The following is a 17549-nucleotide window of genomic DNA, read 5'->3' on the forward strand; positions in this document are numbered from 1 at the left end:
CTGTCTACTGCTCTGTTTACAAAAGTGAATTTTCTTATATTTCTCAGGTAGCTTTGTTTCGTTAGTTTAAATCTATGACCTCTTGTTCTTGAAGTTCTGGGTCTCAGGAATTCTTCCCTATCAATTTTATCGATTCCTGTTACTATTTTGCACGTAGTGATCACGCCTCTTTTTTTTCTTCTCTCTTCTAGTTTTTGCATATTTAATGCCTCTAACCTCTCCTCGTAACTCTTGTCCTTTAGTTCTGGGAGCCACTTAGTGGCCTGTCTTTGCACCTTTTCCAGTTTGTTGATGTGCTTCTTAAGATAGGGGCACCATACAACTGCTGCATATTCCAGCTTTGGTCTTACAAAAGTCATGAACAATTTCTTTAGTATTTTGCCATCCATGTATTTAAAAGCAATTCTGAAGTTAGAAAGTATAGCATAGGCTCCTCGCACAATGTTCTTAATGTGGTCCTCAGGTGACAGTTTTCTATCTAGAACCACCAATAGATCCCTTTCTTTGTCAGAATTCTTTAAAGATTTCTCACATAATTTATAGATTGTGTGGGGTCTATGTTCTCCAATTCCATATTCCATAACATGGCATTTATTCACATTAAATTCCATTTGCCAAGTGGTGCTCCACATACTTATTTTGTCCAGGTCTTCTTGAAGGGCATGACAATCTTCTAGGTTTCTTATCTTCCCTATTATCTTAGCATCATCAGCCAACATGTTCATGTAATTCTGTATTCCATCTGGTAGATCGTTTAAGTAGACAATGAACATTACTGGTGCAAGAACTGAACCCTGTGGTACTCCACTTGTGACATTCCTCCAATCTGATACATTACCTCTGATTACGGCCCTCATTTTTCTATCAAGAAATTTTTCATCCATGTTAGAAGCTTACCTATCACCCCCTCCAATATGTTCCAGTTTCCAGAAAAATCTCTCATGTGGAACTCTGTCAAAAGCCTTTTTTAGGTCCAGATAGATGCAGTCAACCCAACCATCTCTTTCCTGTAAAAACTCTGACAAAGTGGTTGGGCACCATTTCTTTCCCCTGTCCCATCCCAAATCCTTATCCTGATCCCTTTTCAGTGATAGTTGTAATAGCTTGGAGCTTTCCCCCTGATAATTCCCTCCTTCCCTGTGCCTCTGTGAACTTGGGGGCCAAGTTCTGGCTTCGGTTCTCAGTAGGCCAAACATGACAGCCGTGACATTTTAGTATGGAGCAATCTCAGGTAGATGTATTCAGGGAGCCACAGGATCTCCTCCAGAAAGAGTGAACCTTTCTGGAGACCATGAGAAGTTTTTGTTAATATGAAATGCAAGAGTTATTGATGTGCCTCCTTTTAAGAATTTTACATTTCTTAAAAGATGTTTAAGACATTTATAATGCTAAACCTTCTTGACACACTTACTATCCGGCCATTTTTTTTTTATGTAGCTGTACTGTATCCATTCATCCTAATGACTTCAGTGAAGTTGGGATGTAACTTATCACATTGCTCATCGTTTGTTATCCATTTGTAGGCAGCTAGATAACTTTTCATTCTCATAATAATAATAGTAATAATAATAATAATAATAATAATAATAATATACTAATAATAATTTGTTCACAAGAAGGTACAATGGGTTGGTGAGATTACATAAGATTGGTATTTGTACATTCTTGCAAAGCCACTAACGTACAGTGTGTTTTGGGCAGGTCCTTAATGTAACATATCAGGCAAGATGAAAAGGTACATTGTAGCAAAGTTTTATATTAACAAATAACTACAATATAAATTGACAGAGGTGATTACACTGGTAAAGATATATGTCTTAAGTACTAATATTGGGGAAGTGGGTAGTACAAGATATAGTGTGAGTTTGAAGCACAAGGTAGGAAACTGTGAGGATTAAACAGAGGGGAGCTGTGTGTTGTCTGAAGACAGAGTTTGTTATAGTTCTGATTGCAGATTTTTGCTGAGTGATGATAGGTTTGAGGTAATTTGCAGTGGGTAAACCCCATGCACAGATACCATATGTAAGATATAGATAGATTAGCGCGTGTTATAATGAGGAGAGCAGAGTGGGGGAACATAATACTGTATCTGATTTTAGAAAGTATACTGACAGTTTTTAAACTTTTCTGGGGGGGAGCCCCATTGGCTCCCCTGAGCTATCTAGGCTGAATGGATATGTTTAACTTTCTGGCATCAGTCAATGTGTACGGAGTTCTTGCCTACCGGGGACCATGAGCCAGAACTTGGGGCCCCCTCAAGAGATGCATGAGGAGCAATGGCCTATAGAAACCCCGTGTGGTTGGGTTCATTCTGTGTCTGCCATTGACCGGATCTGGCAGCCAAAAAGGTAGGCGCCCAAAACAAACCCCTACTCTGCTGAAACTATTGCTACCGAGCGTCGAACAGGTGGACAGAACTCCCCAAACGAAAATTAGCAAACTAGCATGACATCATGTCGCTGTGTCATTGTCTGGCAACCCTCCCCCTGCCCTCCTTGGGAGGGGGTAGGGGCAGCCCCAGACTCCCATGCCGGTGATCCACCCTGCAGTTCTCAGGCTGATGTGTTACTGAGGTGGTCTTGTGCTTCTGACTCCAGCAATTTGTCTCTGTTTCTGTGCCTTGTGGCGTGGACTGTCTCTACTGGTGGTTTATGAGCCAGGAGTAATATTCTTCGGTACTCGGGCAACATGCGCCTCATGCCACCTTCCTCAGGCCACCAAGTGCCCTGTAAGTACTACCCCTTGGGGGCTTGGGGTCGCCTTCCACACGTCACCTCGGGATCTACCCCCACTGTGTCTTTTACTGCTCGGTACTTGGCCGCCCTTTGAGTCAACTGGGGTCTTTGTTGCCCGTGTTTGCCTCTGGGTATGGGGTAGTTTTCGTCACTGACAGGGGCGCGGTGTACTGCACAGCTAGTTTTCACCCCTTATAGTGGCCGGCTCTGTTCCACATGGGTATGTTGTTATTTTGCAGGGTTTTGCTTTTGTTTTTGTTTTTCTGCCTGGTTAAGGGGGGTCTGCTTTGGTGGTTACCCCTTCTGTGTGGTGTATATATCTATCATTATATCTATTCTCAGTTTTTGTGTGGTTGGTGGTACCCCATGCTAGGCCCCCATGAGTGGACACGTCCCAGGGGTTCAGCTATTAGCAGATTGTTCGGTAGTCTTGGGTGCCGGTTCGGAGTACCCTGCCTGAGCTTCCCTTAGCATGTTAATAAGGCTAAGGGCCCTGGGAAACCCTGCAGGGGCTCCGTGGTCCGATGGATGTGACCCTTGAGTCCCCCTCTTGCTTCGTGCGAGTCGGAAGGTTACTCTCTCCTCTTGACTCAGGGGGACAATCACCGGTTGTGGAGATAGAATACAGGAGATAGAATACTTCCAACCACACTGGGGTTTCTATAGGCCATTGCTCCTCATGTGCCTCTCTGAGGGGGGCCAGGTTTTGGCTCGTGGTCCCCCGATAGGCCTAAGATCTCCATTCACTTTTAACAGATGCCTGGGTCTAATACGTTTATATCAGCCCGGATAACTCCAGGTCTCACCCAGAAAATGGCGTTTCATTACATTCAATGCTGATTTTTTGTACATCATCAGTATGATATGAAATTCTGCATTTAAAGTTTTCCGTTGGATACATAGTTGTATGTACACAAGTGCTTGAGTGAAACTCATTGATCTTGCAAAGTTGATGCAACAAAACCATTGTTGCATCAACAATGCTTTTGTTGATGTAAAATGCATCAACAACATTGCAATGTTGCATCAAAGGTGATGCAACAATAAATGGGTATGAAAAGAGAAAGGAAGGACTTGATGGAATCTCTTGTGACCAGAAGCAGAAACACGTGGTAGGAAGTAGCTGACAGTCTTAATGAAAAGTTGGGTAAGTTGGAAATGGCATTACAGTATGCACTTCATTTTGTAAATGTGTTTTGGAAAGATTCAGTGCAACAACCCATTCACACGACATGATCCTAAATTAATTTGTAATTCTACAGGAATGGCACTGAAGTCTCTGTAAAACTTCTGTTTGGGTCTAAAAGAAAAGTTTGATGTGTATGTGGATGCTAGAAAGAGACTGTCAGGAACAGCAGAATATTCCTGAATTTGTCATCGCCAGAGAAATGTGTGGTTCAGCCTGCCAGATTACAGTAAATCAGTCACCTTTCCAGTGAAACATCTCTCACATATAGCTTCATTCCAGCTGTTGATTGGTTTAAACTATCCATAACTGACAGAATTGTTGGATATGATATCGTATCTTGAGTGGTTATGATTCCATAATCAACTTACAGGTTAGCATGTTTCAGAGTTTTTTCTTGGACACAGCCAATCTTGTCATACAATATATTCGAGATTGACAGGGCAGAGCCTTGGTAGCTAATTCCTGTGTTTTGCTGCTATAATAAACTTCTTTTATGTGAAAGATAAAAACATTTCCAAATGCAGAAATTGTTTCAAGAATATATTTAATGAAGTCCAAATTTAAGCATTTGCCTTTCAAAAGTATACAAGCCATCTTTGTTTTAAGTATATGGCTTTTGTATACAGTACTGTAAACATGGGAATTTTGTTTAACTCTATAGTAGTATCAATATACAGGTACTTCAAAAAATTACATATGGAAGTTGTGTAAATCCTCCTTGATTTAGTTGAGGTGTGTGATTTATGTACTGTACCTTATAAATAAAAAAGTAATATTTTGTTAAGCTGACTTGTATTACATTAAACCTTGTGATGATATTTGTTTTCCTTTTCAAATTAGTTCATATCTCAAGTAATATAATGCAATGCTGGTCGAAATGGTAAATAATAACTCAAGTACAGTACTGTAATTTGACAGTGAAGAGTTAATAGCAGGGGCATCCCCACAATTTAGTTGTCATAGAGCCTTTACAAGCTGGTTATATCGCTCCTATAATCTGGTTTCCATACAAATTCCATAATTTTTATCCTCCATGGACTCCAATAACTCTTGCTCCAGCACTGGCAGCTCCATTTCCAAGTTTCCCCATTTTCACATGAACTAGTTGTCTGGATTTCCAGGTGTGCAGTCGCTTTGTAAATGTCAGATTTCTCTTCTCAGGAGCTCTAATTCACAACACCTGTACAAGTGAACTTTCTTATGTTTTGGCATGTATCGTATGTCCAACTACTGGGGAAACAGTGGAACTACTAACCCTGCATGACACTGGGGAAACAGTGGAGCTACTAACCCTGCATGACACTGGGGAAACAGTGGAACTACTAACCCTGCATGACACTGGGGAAACAGTGGAGCTACTAACCCTGCATGACATGCAATTTCCCACTTTTGCCATGTCTGCTTATAATGGAATGTTATTTATTTATTGAGCCTGTCATCTTTTATGTTATCTATGGAAAATAAGACAAATGGGGCAATAAAATGCATACTAAAAATGTATATGTATTCTTTTTTTTCAACAGGAGACAATATAACATGAGCACACCTGTTATAACATATACCAGCACACCAAGAGCTAGGTGTGCTGCATTTACTTAGCTTTGGTACATTGGAAAATGAGAAATAATGTAATGTTCTGCATGCTAACATTTGTTAATGCAGTACTGTTGAATTGTAATATCAAGAATCTCCATTTACAACATGAATAATATTAAAGAAACATTGATGATAAAATATTCAATACATTTGTATATACTGTATAATGCACATTGCATTCTTGTAGTAACAAAAATAGCAGTTACTGCAAAATAATATACTAGCTGATATACAGTATGCTAATAACAACCTCCAGATTTCTGTGTTAATTTTGCACATCTCAAAAAGTACTTTATGAAAGTGATATATTTTTATATCACTGAATAGAGCCTGAAAACTGTGCTCTATTCAAGAACTTGTTGGTGTCACTGGAACACTGGGCTCTACTGGTCAAACTCTCTCACCTTTGATGCCTTACTATCTAGCAATATTTCTACAATTATTTAATCTTGCCAACTACAAGATATTTTGATTTGATAACTAATAATTATGCGACTACAGACATATGTACATGAAAATCATAATTGAGAGAAATTAACTTTAAAGTACATAAAATGTGACAAACAGAAAATGAAGGAAAATTTTGGCAATAGAGCAGTCATCTTGTCACATTCAACTTAATTGACTTAATAGAAAGTTACTTCACAATTCAATGCAGTCAAATCAAATCTAAACATGTAAACACTGTACATGATACATTTTTATTTAAAAATGAATCTACCATATTTTTGTTACCTTACCTTGAGGTTAGCAGTAAAAAGTACATCCAATTACAATTGGATCTCTACAAGAATTATCAAAATACAACAGCATTTATAACACCATATTTCAGCTGCCAGGGCTGAATAACAACCTCTATGTATGTTTAGTATGGTCACAAGTGATTAATCTACATTTTACATCCAATTATGACAACCCAAAACCAGTCACATAGAGCTGACTGATGTTTCCTTGAAAGTAATTCGTCAAAAATTATCCCACATTTTATTACATTCCCAAGCTCAGGGCAGAGGCTCTTGTGTCCACTTTTATGTGCAGGTGCTGCTTCAAATCTCCATTGATTTTTGTCTGGTATGTTTTGCCCACCTTGGAAAGGAGTGAACTATCACTGTGACACTTTCATTCTCTCTCTTTTTTTTTTCTTTTTTTTTGTGGCAGGCGCCAATGACAGGGTGGGGAAACTAATGAGGCTTTTGTCTAGCCTGAGCTCAGGATTCTGAGTATCCCAAAGTATGTCCTAGGCTTGGTTCCCATCCTCCTAACAGGTTTTGTTGGCATAGAGTAGCCATCTATTCAATTTATTGTGGACACTGTTGAGAGATATTGGCTCAAAGGGTTATTCTTGTGATTGGCTGTCATCCAGTTTAATGCCATCTGTCTGCCACCAGCACCACTTAGAAGACAGACTTACTGCATGTTGAGGATAAACTCTTAATTTCTGGGAGGGCCTCTTTTGCAGCTCTGAGCTACTAAGTCCAGCCCAGCCTTAAGGAGATGCACTAAGCCTCTTGAGACCCATCCTTGCCTGGAAGGAGCAAAATCTGGCTCCCCCTCTACGAGCTGAGTTTGAGCTTCAGAATTACATAGCAATTGATTAACCAGGGGTAACAAGGCAAATGATTGTAGCTGCAAGGTAAACACCCTAACTGATGGATCAGACCACCACCAGGTGGAAGTTTAGCTCCCTTCATCTTTCAGCCAGCCTGTCCCTTCACGAACCCAGAACTGAAGAGGAAATGACTAAACAGAAAACAGATTGAAAACTAGGAAGAACTCGGAAATGGAAACCAGAATAATAATAATATACTAGCATCTGATGGAATGTAAATGCCTTTCGCAAATTTTAATAAGCTTACTTTCAAAATTACTGATTATACACCCACTGTGTTAAAAAGAAATTGTTCAAATGGTATTTTAACAAAGCAAATTTGTAGTTTCATTGTCTTCTGTTAAGTGTGATACATACAGGCAACCGTTAAAATGAATGGGGTTATCTTCCTGCAAAAAAATAAAATAAAAAAAAAATGTGCAAAACATGCATAACTTTTTGCTGTGATATTCCTGTATTTTCTTGGGTCAAATTTGGAGCTAATAAACATTATATATTTACTTTTCTTTTGTATAAATATAACAACAATGAACTATTCGTTTCAATAGTACCATTAAAAAGGGAAACTAAAAAAAAATCATGCATTAAAAATGTTTGAAAATGCATTTTCTAATATAAAATGTGGTCTAATGTACTTATTCCAATCATTAGTGTTTCTAAGATACATTATATTATTATAAATGCAACCAATGAGAAATGTTTACAATGTATCAAATAAATACATTACAAGAAATAAGCATACTCCTAAGAAATTTTATGTATTTTACTAATAAATTAAATTTTTGGTTTCCCTACAATGATTTATTATTTTCATCTTAAATATCTAATTAGATAAACCATTTTTCTTCATAGATACCATTAATCAATATGCAATAGTATACATTATTCGCTAATAATTGTTACAGTAATAATAATAATAATAATATACTTTACTATAATATATCCAATCTACGAATTGAATTGGATCACTTTTCTTTTATCGCTGGGACGACTAATCCAGGATGTTGAAAAGATTTTTGTTATGCATTTCTAAAACTTATCTGTCATGATGAGCTAATTATTTTATGAAGTATGCATTAATGCTTATCGCAGAGAAAGGATGAAAGGTACAGTTTATAGGGAAAATGGAGTTAGATTTCATAGATACCCAAAAATATACCAATTTCCCCCATTTTTTTTCCTGACAAACACACTCAAACCAAAAGTTCAATATAAAATAATCTAGAAGAATTAGGATGTGCAGTGATGCATACATATAACTAAAAATGTAAAATGCAAGAATATAAGTACATTTTGACGTGTCTTTAAAAGGTCAAATGTAACAAATATTGACCAACGGTGTCAAGCTAGATAAGCTACAATGTAGGACTGAGAACAGGAGATGCTTTTGCACCCCCACAGGGTTATTAACCCAAGGAACAGCCTACCCGCTGAAGCCGTAAAATGCCTAAACTCTGTGTTAATTTTAAAGTACAACTGGAAAAGAGCATCAAGGCAAATGGATGGGTTTATGTATACGTGCCTGACTTTAGCTTGATATAAAAGAGCTTACCTACATCATAAAATGCTAATGTCTACTTGCTCTCTTCTTATTATTACTCTTATGTAATTAATATACTGTAATTTTTATGTAATCTTTCCCAATTAGAATTGTACAACCATTTGCGAATAAGGTTTGTGATTATACAAGGTGTTGTAGCTGCCCCCAACCCGCTACAGCAACAACAGTGACAGGTGGTGTTGCCTGCAGGGTTGCCAGATTGGGCTACAAGTATCGAATTAGGCTACTTTTGAGAGCCCCGCGCTCCCAAATTTGTAATTTCGCTACTTGCTACTTTTTGGGCTGATTTAAAAGCAAGTTGGGCTAATTTGGGCTATTAATGTTAAACAATTCAATGATGATTATTTATGGTCAGATGCAACACAAACAAGCACCCCGCGATAGCAGCCATAGACTGACAATTTAAATGCGAGCACAGCACGCAGTATATCTTTTTTTTACGACCAAAGATCACATTCACTCCAAAAAAATCTTCCACTTATGGCCTCTGCTCCCAAGGAAGCGGAGATGTTTCTGATGAGGAAGAAAGAGACAATTGCACAGCGCCAACCGCTGGCGCTGCGCGGGAAGGTTCTGGGGGCATATAAAACCCGGCGCAAAGAAGGGCTCTGCCCTCAGTTTGCCCGCGTCAGCCGCTGCACTTGAAACTTGAAACTACTTGGACTACTCAGGAGATGGACATCACGCCAGCTACCCCGGTCCCCGACCTCTCTCTCACCGATATCATGGGACTCCCGACCTCCCAGACTGGTACGGCAGGAGCCTCCTGCCCTACACTACTAAACCCAAGGTAATGTGAGGCTTTCCGTTAAAATTTAGTCAGGACCGACCCCAGTGCTGGCGTGTGTTAAGTGCCGTCCCCTTGCGGCCCGTGTAGCCGCCTTAGCTAGTTCCCTAGGGCCTTCGGCCCGTTATTGCTGCCCTAGCGGATCCAGGGGCGCCCGTCGGGCCTGTGCTGCCGCTGCTGTCGGTGCACGCCTAGGGCCGGCGTGTGTGTGCCTGTCCCTAGAGGCCTGTGTGCCTTGGACGCGCCCCGGGGGCCCCTGCTGCGTGCCGGGCCCGGGCGCCAGCCCTGCCTGGCCCCTGTGATCGGCACGGCGTCGCCCTTGGCGGCGACGCCACGTGGCCTGGCGTTGGTGGGCCTATGCCCTCGGGGGCCCGTCCCCTGGGGCTCACACCACGTCGGCGCCGTCCCCGTGGGTGGGCGTCAGGGAGTACCTAGGCTACCCCTCCCGCCCTTGGCTCCCATTCCCGCCATCCACGCGTGCTCCCTGACGCCGGTCTGCTGGGTACCCTGGGCTGCCCTAGGGGCCAGGCTTCGCGCCGCGCACGGACGGGCGTGCCCGGCCTGGGCTTCCTGCGAGAGGCCAGGCGTCGCCCAGGCGGCGATGCCATGTGGCCAGCTGGTTCCTGTCCCTTGCCAGGGCCTGCCCCGGGACCCATGCCCTGGGCGGCGTTGGCCACGTGGCATGACGCTGCGTGGAGAGCTTGCCCTAGGCTGTGTCTCGCTCCCTTCCAGCCCTCTTGGGCGTTAAACCACGTAGATTAGCGCGTGGCCCCCTCTGGCTCGGGGCTAGGTCTGCACGTGCCAGTCCGGGCGTGCATGTTTGTGGGGGTTTCCCTCGCCCTCTGGTGCAAGACGCCCATGCATTGTGGCAGTGCTCACGGTGGGCAGGGCTGAGGCTACCTTGCCTAGGGGCCGCCTCTTTTCTCGACGTCGGGTTGGGCTTAGTTGTGAGCCCTTGTACAGCTACTGTCCGTGGCCCAGGTTGGTCGACTCTTCCGTCCCGCGCTTAGGCCACCTGGCTTGCTGCCCTAGGGCCCCGGTTTTTCGGGGTTCTTCCGTTGTGTTTTCAGGTGGCTGGGCGGCCCCTTCCCGGGGGGCGCGTGTCAGGCGTGCTCGTTGTTCCCAGATGTTCCTACGGACGGTGGAGCTGGCGCTTGTTCCCAGACGTTTCGTCTGGCCGGTGTAGCCCGGCGCGTTTGTACCAGGCTGTTCCATCAGCCCGGAGTTCCCAGGCGTCTTTGTCCCCAGACGCTTCGCCTGGCAGGCTTAGCCGGCCCGTTTTGTCCCCAGACGTCTCGTCTGGCCGGTGTAGCCCGGTACGTTGTTCCCAGACGGTACGTTTGGCCGGCCTGCCGGGGTATCCGGCTCGTTTTGTTCCCAGACGTTTCGTCTGACCGGTGTAGCTCGGTTCGTGGGTCCCCAGGCGTTTTCGCCTGGCCGGTGTAGCCCGGCGCGTTAGTCCCCAGATGCCTCGTCTGTACATTGTTGCACGGGTTTCCCGGTGCCTCCTCGGCTGCAGTGTCCCAGTCTTACGTTCCCCGGCGTACACAGGACGCTCGTGCCCTCTTCCGTTGCAAGTTTCAACGTTCGTTTGACTGGTGTAACCCGGTGCCCTCCCAGGGGCCAAGACGCTGGGTTCCCCAGGCTCCCAGCCGGCGGGTGTTACTTGGGCCCCCCCCCCTTCTTCCTGGCAGGACTGCACTCCTTTCAACCCGGCGAGGGTCCGCCGGTGTCCCGGACGACGGTACGGTAGGTTTCGTCCTAACTGTAGGCTAACAGGAACAGGGCAGGCATCAACGTTGCAGCTGACGGTGCCAGGAGATGATGTCATTCTCGACGTTGGTTCAACCTTGGTGACCAATTGCAGGTGCAGTGGGCCTAGAGGGGGAGGTGACCCTCAGTGTTGTTCTGGGGCACCAGGTTTTCTCCAGCAGGTGGCGGTTATTCGAAGCACATTCGGGAGGAGGCTCCTGAATGTTACTAATAAAAGAGTATTATTACTCTTATGTAAGTGCACCCCGCGATAGCAGCCATAGACTGACAGTTTAATTCAGGCTATTCATGCCTGTGCCACCTCTTGGGTAGCTTATTCTTCATCAATCAATCACAAATAAGGAACAACGATTTCAAGTTCAACATGCCACAACTTAGGACAAAAAACAGGAGATTTTTTCACCCATGTGGGGCTTAACAATGCACAACTACCAAATCATCAACATTGTCTTGGAGTCAGAATCCACCAATCACTGATAGTTGTACAACAAGTGGAAGCTGCAGTTATAAAAGCAAACCAAATCCTTTGGAATAGTCAAACGAAATTTTGACGAAGGAAAAGGTAGTTATACAACTGTATAAATCTCTGGTGTGCTTCCACTTGGATTATTATATCCACGCATTGAGACCTCATCTTCAGAAAGACTTATCTGCTTTGGAGAAAGTTCAACACCGGGCCACTAAAATCTTTCCCGAACTAAGTCGACTTTCATACCGGGAGCGGTTGAGGGCCACAGAGACCAGACATGACAGGGCTGCTCTCGGCAAAACATTTAAATTACTGAATAATTTGGAAGATATTGACCCAGAACACTTCTTCAAAAGGCTAGATGTAAGACCAACAAGGAACAACGGTTTCGAGCTCAACAAGCCACACTGAAGGATGGAAAATATTTGTTTTCACCCATAGAATTATAACGGCGTGGAAACGCATACCCGACGAAGCCGTAAATGCCAAAACATTGCTCGATAAAATCACCAGGGCAAATAGGGGACATTTGACAAGCCGTCGGCTTCCTATCCTCACTGAGAGATAGTGACTGGTAAATTCAGGTAAATCTTAGCTAATTAAATAATCGTGAAAAGTTTGCTTATTGAAGGCAGGGCTGTGTTAGCAGCATTATACTCTCTGAGCAAAGCAATGCACTGTTGCCCTCCAACCCAGATGATGGGCACTGGGGCCCATGTCTGTAGACCTATACTTACAACCACGTTCTCGTCTGTGGACCCTCCCTACTTTGGTACGGCTCTCAGTGTGCTTGGTAGAGTTAGGAGGGTGTTTGTCTGGTCAGGTGAGGTATTTGTTGACCAAACCACACACTAGAAAGTGAAGGGACGACGACGTTTCGGTCCGTCCTGGACCATTCTCAAGTCGATTGTGCATTCTCACAATCTACTTGAGAATGGTCCAGAACAGACCGAAACGTCGTCGTCCCTTCACTTTCTAGTGTGTGGTTTGGTCAACATATTTCAGCCACGTTATTGAGACTCCTCGTCTGCAGGTGTTTGTTTGCTAGGTCAGTATAGGTACACAACTTGTCGGATTCTTGTTACACTCGGACACGAGACGATTCAGCTAAACTCATTTTTTGTTTTAAATCCTTATGTATTATTATGCTAGGCTGTATTAGGCTATGTAATAAGGTTAGGCTGCATTGGGCTCGGTTGAATTAGATTGGTTTGATTTGGGTTACGTTAGGTTAAGTTGAGCTATGTTAGTCAGGCTTCAAAATTTAAAATTCCACTACGCCACGGAACAGTCTCTGGCGCAGTGGTAAAGCACGCGCCCGGCTCATCGCCAGCCCTTTGACCTGGGTTCGTATTCTGGCCGGGAAGGATTGACCGGGCGACAATTCTTAACTGTTCACTCAGCAGTGAATAGGTTGTTAAACGATTTGGCGGGTCGTATTCCGAGGAAAACAATAGGATTAAGGACCTGCCCTAAACGCTATGCTTGCTAGTGGCTTTACAAGAATTTAAAAACTTTTTTATATATAAATAAAAAAAAATAAAAATAAATCCGCCGACGAATCTTCTTGTGTGCGATGAGACCTAATTGTATCTGGCATAATTAAAATCTTAACTTAAATAATTCGTTTGTTAGACAATATATGATATTCAGGTCTATAAACTACTTTAGAAAGGCCTATAATGCATATAAATATTAATTTACACATTCCTGGCGCTATACGCTAGGAATTTCAATATGGCGTTCAAATAATTTTAGGCAGGGAGTCTCTGGGTCGGTTGGTCGCTACGGGTCATCGACGACGACCCGGTCAGTCGTCAGGAAGCAGCGGCGACGTGAGCATGTTGCTCCCGTGTAGGTAAGGCTGATAATTTTTTTTTTTCAAATATATCTGAGCAGTTGGGAGGTACACATGAATATATAGTCTACCTCCACCTACAATGCTTAAGGTTAGACAACTGGTCGGGGGCTGGTTACACAACTGGTCGAGCTTCGGTTACACAACTGGTCGGGCTCCGGTTAAATAGCTGGTCGGGCTCCGGTTATATTAACTGGTCGGGCTCCGGGGGTGTCACTGGGGCTGTGGGTTGTGCATGGTCAGGCTTCGGTTCGTGCATGGTTGTGGTTCAGCGGTTGTGTACTAGTGCTCTAGGTTTGTTTGCTAAGGCTCTATGTTTATATGTTTGCTAGAAATCCGGGTTTCTTTTTTTGTATATAGTTCAATTGTTTGCTATGGGTCAATAGTTGGTGTCTAGAGCAAGTGGAGGATTTTAGGTAGGGCTAATGAGATCTTTGTTTGGTCGAGCTAGGAATGGAGCTTGGTTGTGCTCTGGGATTGTTTAGCTTTGTGGGGGTTGGATGAGATGTATACTTGCTAGGCTTAAGGTAAGACAACTGGTCGGGGTCTGGTTACACAACTGGTCGAGCTTCGGTTACACAACTGGTCGGGCTCCGGTTAAATAACTGGTCGGGCTCCGGTTAAATAACTGGTCGGGCTCCGGTTATATTAACTGGTCGGGCTCCGGGGGTGTCACTGGGGCTGTGGGTTGTGCATGGTCAGGCTTCGGTTCGTGCATGGTTGTGCTTCAGCGGTTGTGTACTAGTGCTCTAGGTTTGTTTGCTAAGGCTCTGTTTATATGTTTGCTTGAAATCCGGGTTTCTTTTTTTGTATATAGTTCAATTGTTTATGGGTCAATAGTTGGTGTCTAGGGCAAGTGAAGGATTTTAGGTAGGGCTAATGAGATTTTTGTTTGGTCGAGCTAGGAATGGAGCTTGGTTGTTCTCTGGGACTGTTTAGCTTTGTGGGGGTTGGATGAGATGTATACTTGCTAGGCGTAAGGTTAGACAACTGGTCGGGGTCTGGTTACACAACTGGTCGAGCTTCGGTTACACAAGTTGTCGGACTCCGGTTACAAAACTAGTCGGACTTCGGGGGTGTCACTTGGGCTTCAGGTTGTGCATTACCCTCTTTGTGTAATGGAATTTTAAAATAAAGTTAGACATATAGACACACATACTAAAAGAATAGGGGTGGTAGGAAAAGACAATATCAAAGTGTGAGGATCCACAAGGTCTTCTCTGGGTACTCTTTATTTTCTTCTCCGAGGCTATGGGTTCCTACACTTGAACCAGAGGTGGTATCCCTTTTAGGTTAAAAAATAAATAAAAAATTATGTATATATGTATGTATATATATGGCAATCCTCCTCCTCACCCATAATATTATGCTTCTTCCATCACACCTCCCGGGCAAGTTAAACGGGGTTTGTGACGCTCTTTCCCTGTTGCAGGAACTGCCGCCCTCGTTCCTGCGAGACGCAGGACTCGCCGAGAAGCCAACCGCAGTCCCGCAGCACCTTCTGCCCTGCAACTTCACCCTGAAACTGTAAGGACGCTGCTCGACTCCCTGCAGCCCGGGACACGGCGCACGTATCAACATAAGTGGGCGGAGTACGTGGCGTACGTATCGGACGACAGGAGACGGGAGTGTCCCTTCGAGGCCTCGTCCTCGACACTGGCGAACTTCCTGCAGTCGCTGCTGTCTCGGGGCTTGGCTTTCCGCTCTCTCAGCGCTTACCTCGCGGCGATCGCCTTCATTTTCAAGCTGCATGGTAGGGAGGATCCTACTCGCCAGTTCCTAGTCACACAACTGCTTAAGGGAGCACGCAACAAGGCCCAACGGCTCCCCGCACGACGATTGGCCGTGCCCAGACGACTATTGCATCGACTACTGGGGCCCTGCGAGGTGTCTGCTGCTCGACTTACTTGAAGACCTGCTACCGAGCGCTCTTCTCCCTCGCCTTCTACGCCTGCCTCCGGCCAGGGGAGGTGACCTATGCGGGGAAGGGGCAACACACGCTACGCTTGGACCAGTTAACTTTATCACGAACGGGGATCGACATCGCGTTTGCCTCCTACAAGCACAGTGCAGGTCGTACCCCCACTTTAAACCTGAGTGCAGACCCCTACAGCAAGTACTGCCCGGTCCGTGCCATGGCGAACTACATAAGACGACGGGGCATGGAACCAGGACCTATATTCCTAGACGAAACGGGCGCCCCGGTCACCAGACAAGATTTCACATGGGTGCTCCGTGCTGCCATTCGAGCACTAGGACTGCCTCCAAACGATTATGCTCCGCACTCCTTCAGAATCGGCAGGGCCACGCAGATGTCCAAGGATGGCCTGGCGCCGGCAGCAATCAGAGCAGTCGGCAGGTGGAAAAGTGATGCGTTCCACTCCTACGTCAGGCAAGACGTCATTCCACTACCTAGATAAGTTACTTCTGCGGCCAGCGGGCACCTTGCCCTTCAGGGGGTGGGGGTGCTGCGCCGGATCCCCAAGTCTAGGGCTGCCCGCAGCTACTTATCATATGTCAAGTGCCCACTTGTAGTGCAAGTTGGGGGTTGCAGACTTTACATGTAAACTAGGCACTAGCATATCATTACCCCTGGAAATTCTTATCTATTCTTTTCTATGTCCTCTGTGTATACAGAATATATTTTGTACATACTGTACTGGCTGTGCCACTCAATTAACTCTGGTGTTGTCTTTAATTATAGCATTAAGCTGATTGCGAGTACTGCAACATTGCTTCGGCTAAATGGCACTAGGCACGGTTAATGTGCTACGACTTATTTCCTTAGTTGCATCTTTGCAGTACTGGCATTCTACGCAGTCATGTTATACGACATCATTTATTTTCTGACCAGGGGGAGAAAGATACTGGCAGTATGGGGCGTTAAAGTTTATTGAAGATTAAATTCTGCAGAACATGTAAATATATAAAGTTCAAATATAAAGTAAGTAATTATATAAAGTTTATATTAAACACGGTTTATATTATAGACTTATAACAAAGTTGATATTATTAAACTTAATATTGAACATGTAAATATATAAAGTTTCAAAATATATAATTTAAGGACTATATAACGTTTATATTAAAATATATAAAGTAAATATATAAGGTAAGAATTAACAGTAACAATTCCAAGTCCGAGGACTAGATTTAACTTAAAAGGTACACCCGTAGTAAGTATGAGACCTTAGCCTATAGTGACATGGAAACTAATTCTGCAGAAACCTAAAGGTTAACTGGTACTAGAATTAAGGCCGAGTGCAAATGTGTAGTAATTATATAACACTAGGATATAACAGGCAGGACACAAAGAATAACTAATAAGTGAGAGACCACATAACACGTAATGTACCCGGCCAAGAGGCCGTAAAAGACCTAATGGATAAGGAGAAGGGGGTGTGACTACAAGTAGGGCTTACTAGCACCTAGACTGGGCAAAGTATTAGCTGCGGACAGCGGGACACTTGGGGACCGGCGCTGCACCCCCCTTCCCACATGCAGTGGGGAGACAATCGGGACAACTGTGCAAAGCATGACGGGGATACAAAAGCAGCCGCTTGCAAAGGGGGGGAGGGTGGGGTTTTGCGAGGGCAGCGGCGAGGGCAGGCGGAGTGAGGCAGAGCCCCAGTGTGCGCCCGTATTTATACGGCCCCAAACTGCCCGCGCAACGCCGCGGGACGTGCTGCGCAATTATTTCTTTCTCCCCCGCCAGAAAAATCCCCGCTTGCGATCAAGCAGTGACCATATTGTGGTACAGCAGTTGCTCTGCATACATTATTTAATAAATTAAGGTCCCCCCAATCCTGGCTTGTTTTTTCTCCCCGATCAGAAATAAATAAATAAATTATATATATATATATATATATATATATATATATATATATATATATATATATATATATATATATATATATATTTATATATTTTGTATGTATGTGTGTGTGTGCATATGTATGTGTGTGTGTATGT

General features: G+C 44.0%; 1 long non-coding RNA gene across 1 annotated transcript; it reads left to right on the forward strand.

Moving 5' to 3' along the window:
* The first annotated feature begins 9233 nt into the window (after nt 1-9233).
* On the forward strand, nt 9234-17381 carry LOC138353342 (uncharacterized). Its single transcript, XR_011223119.1, has 2 exons — nt 9234-9480; nt 15010-17381. It is a non-coding gene; the product is annotated as an uncharacterized lncRNA (long non-coding RNA).
* Nucleotides 17382-17549: the final 168 nt, after the last annotated feature.

This window comes from Procambarus clarkii, chromosome 57 (genome assembly GCF_040958095.1).
Source record: "Procambarus clarkii isolate CNS0578487 chromosome 57, FALCON_Pclarkii_2.0, whole genome shotgun sequence".
In the NCBI taxonomy this organism is placed as follows: domain Eukaryota; kingdom Metazoa; phylum Arthropoda; class Malacostraca; order Decapoda; family Cambaridae; genus Procambarus; species Procambarus clarkii.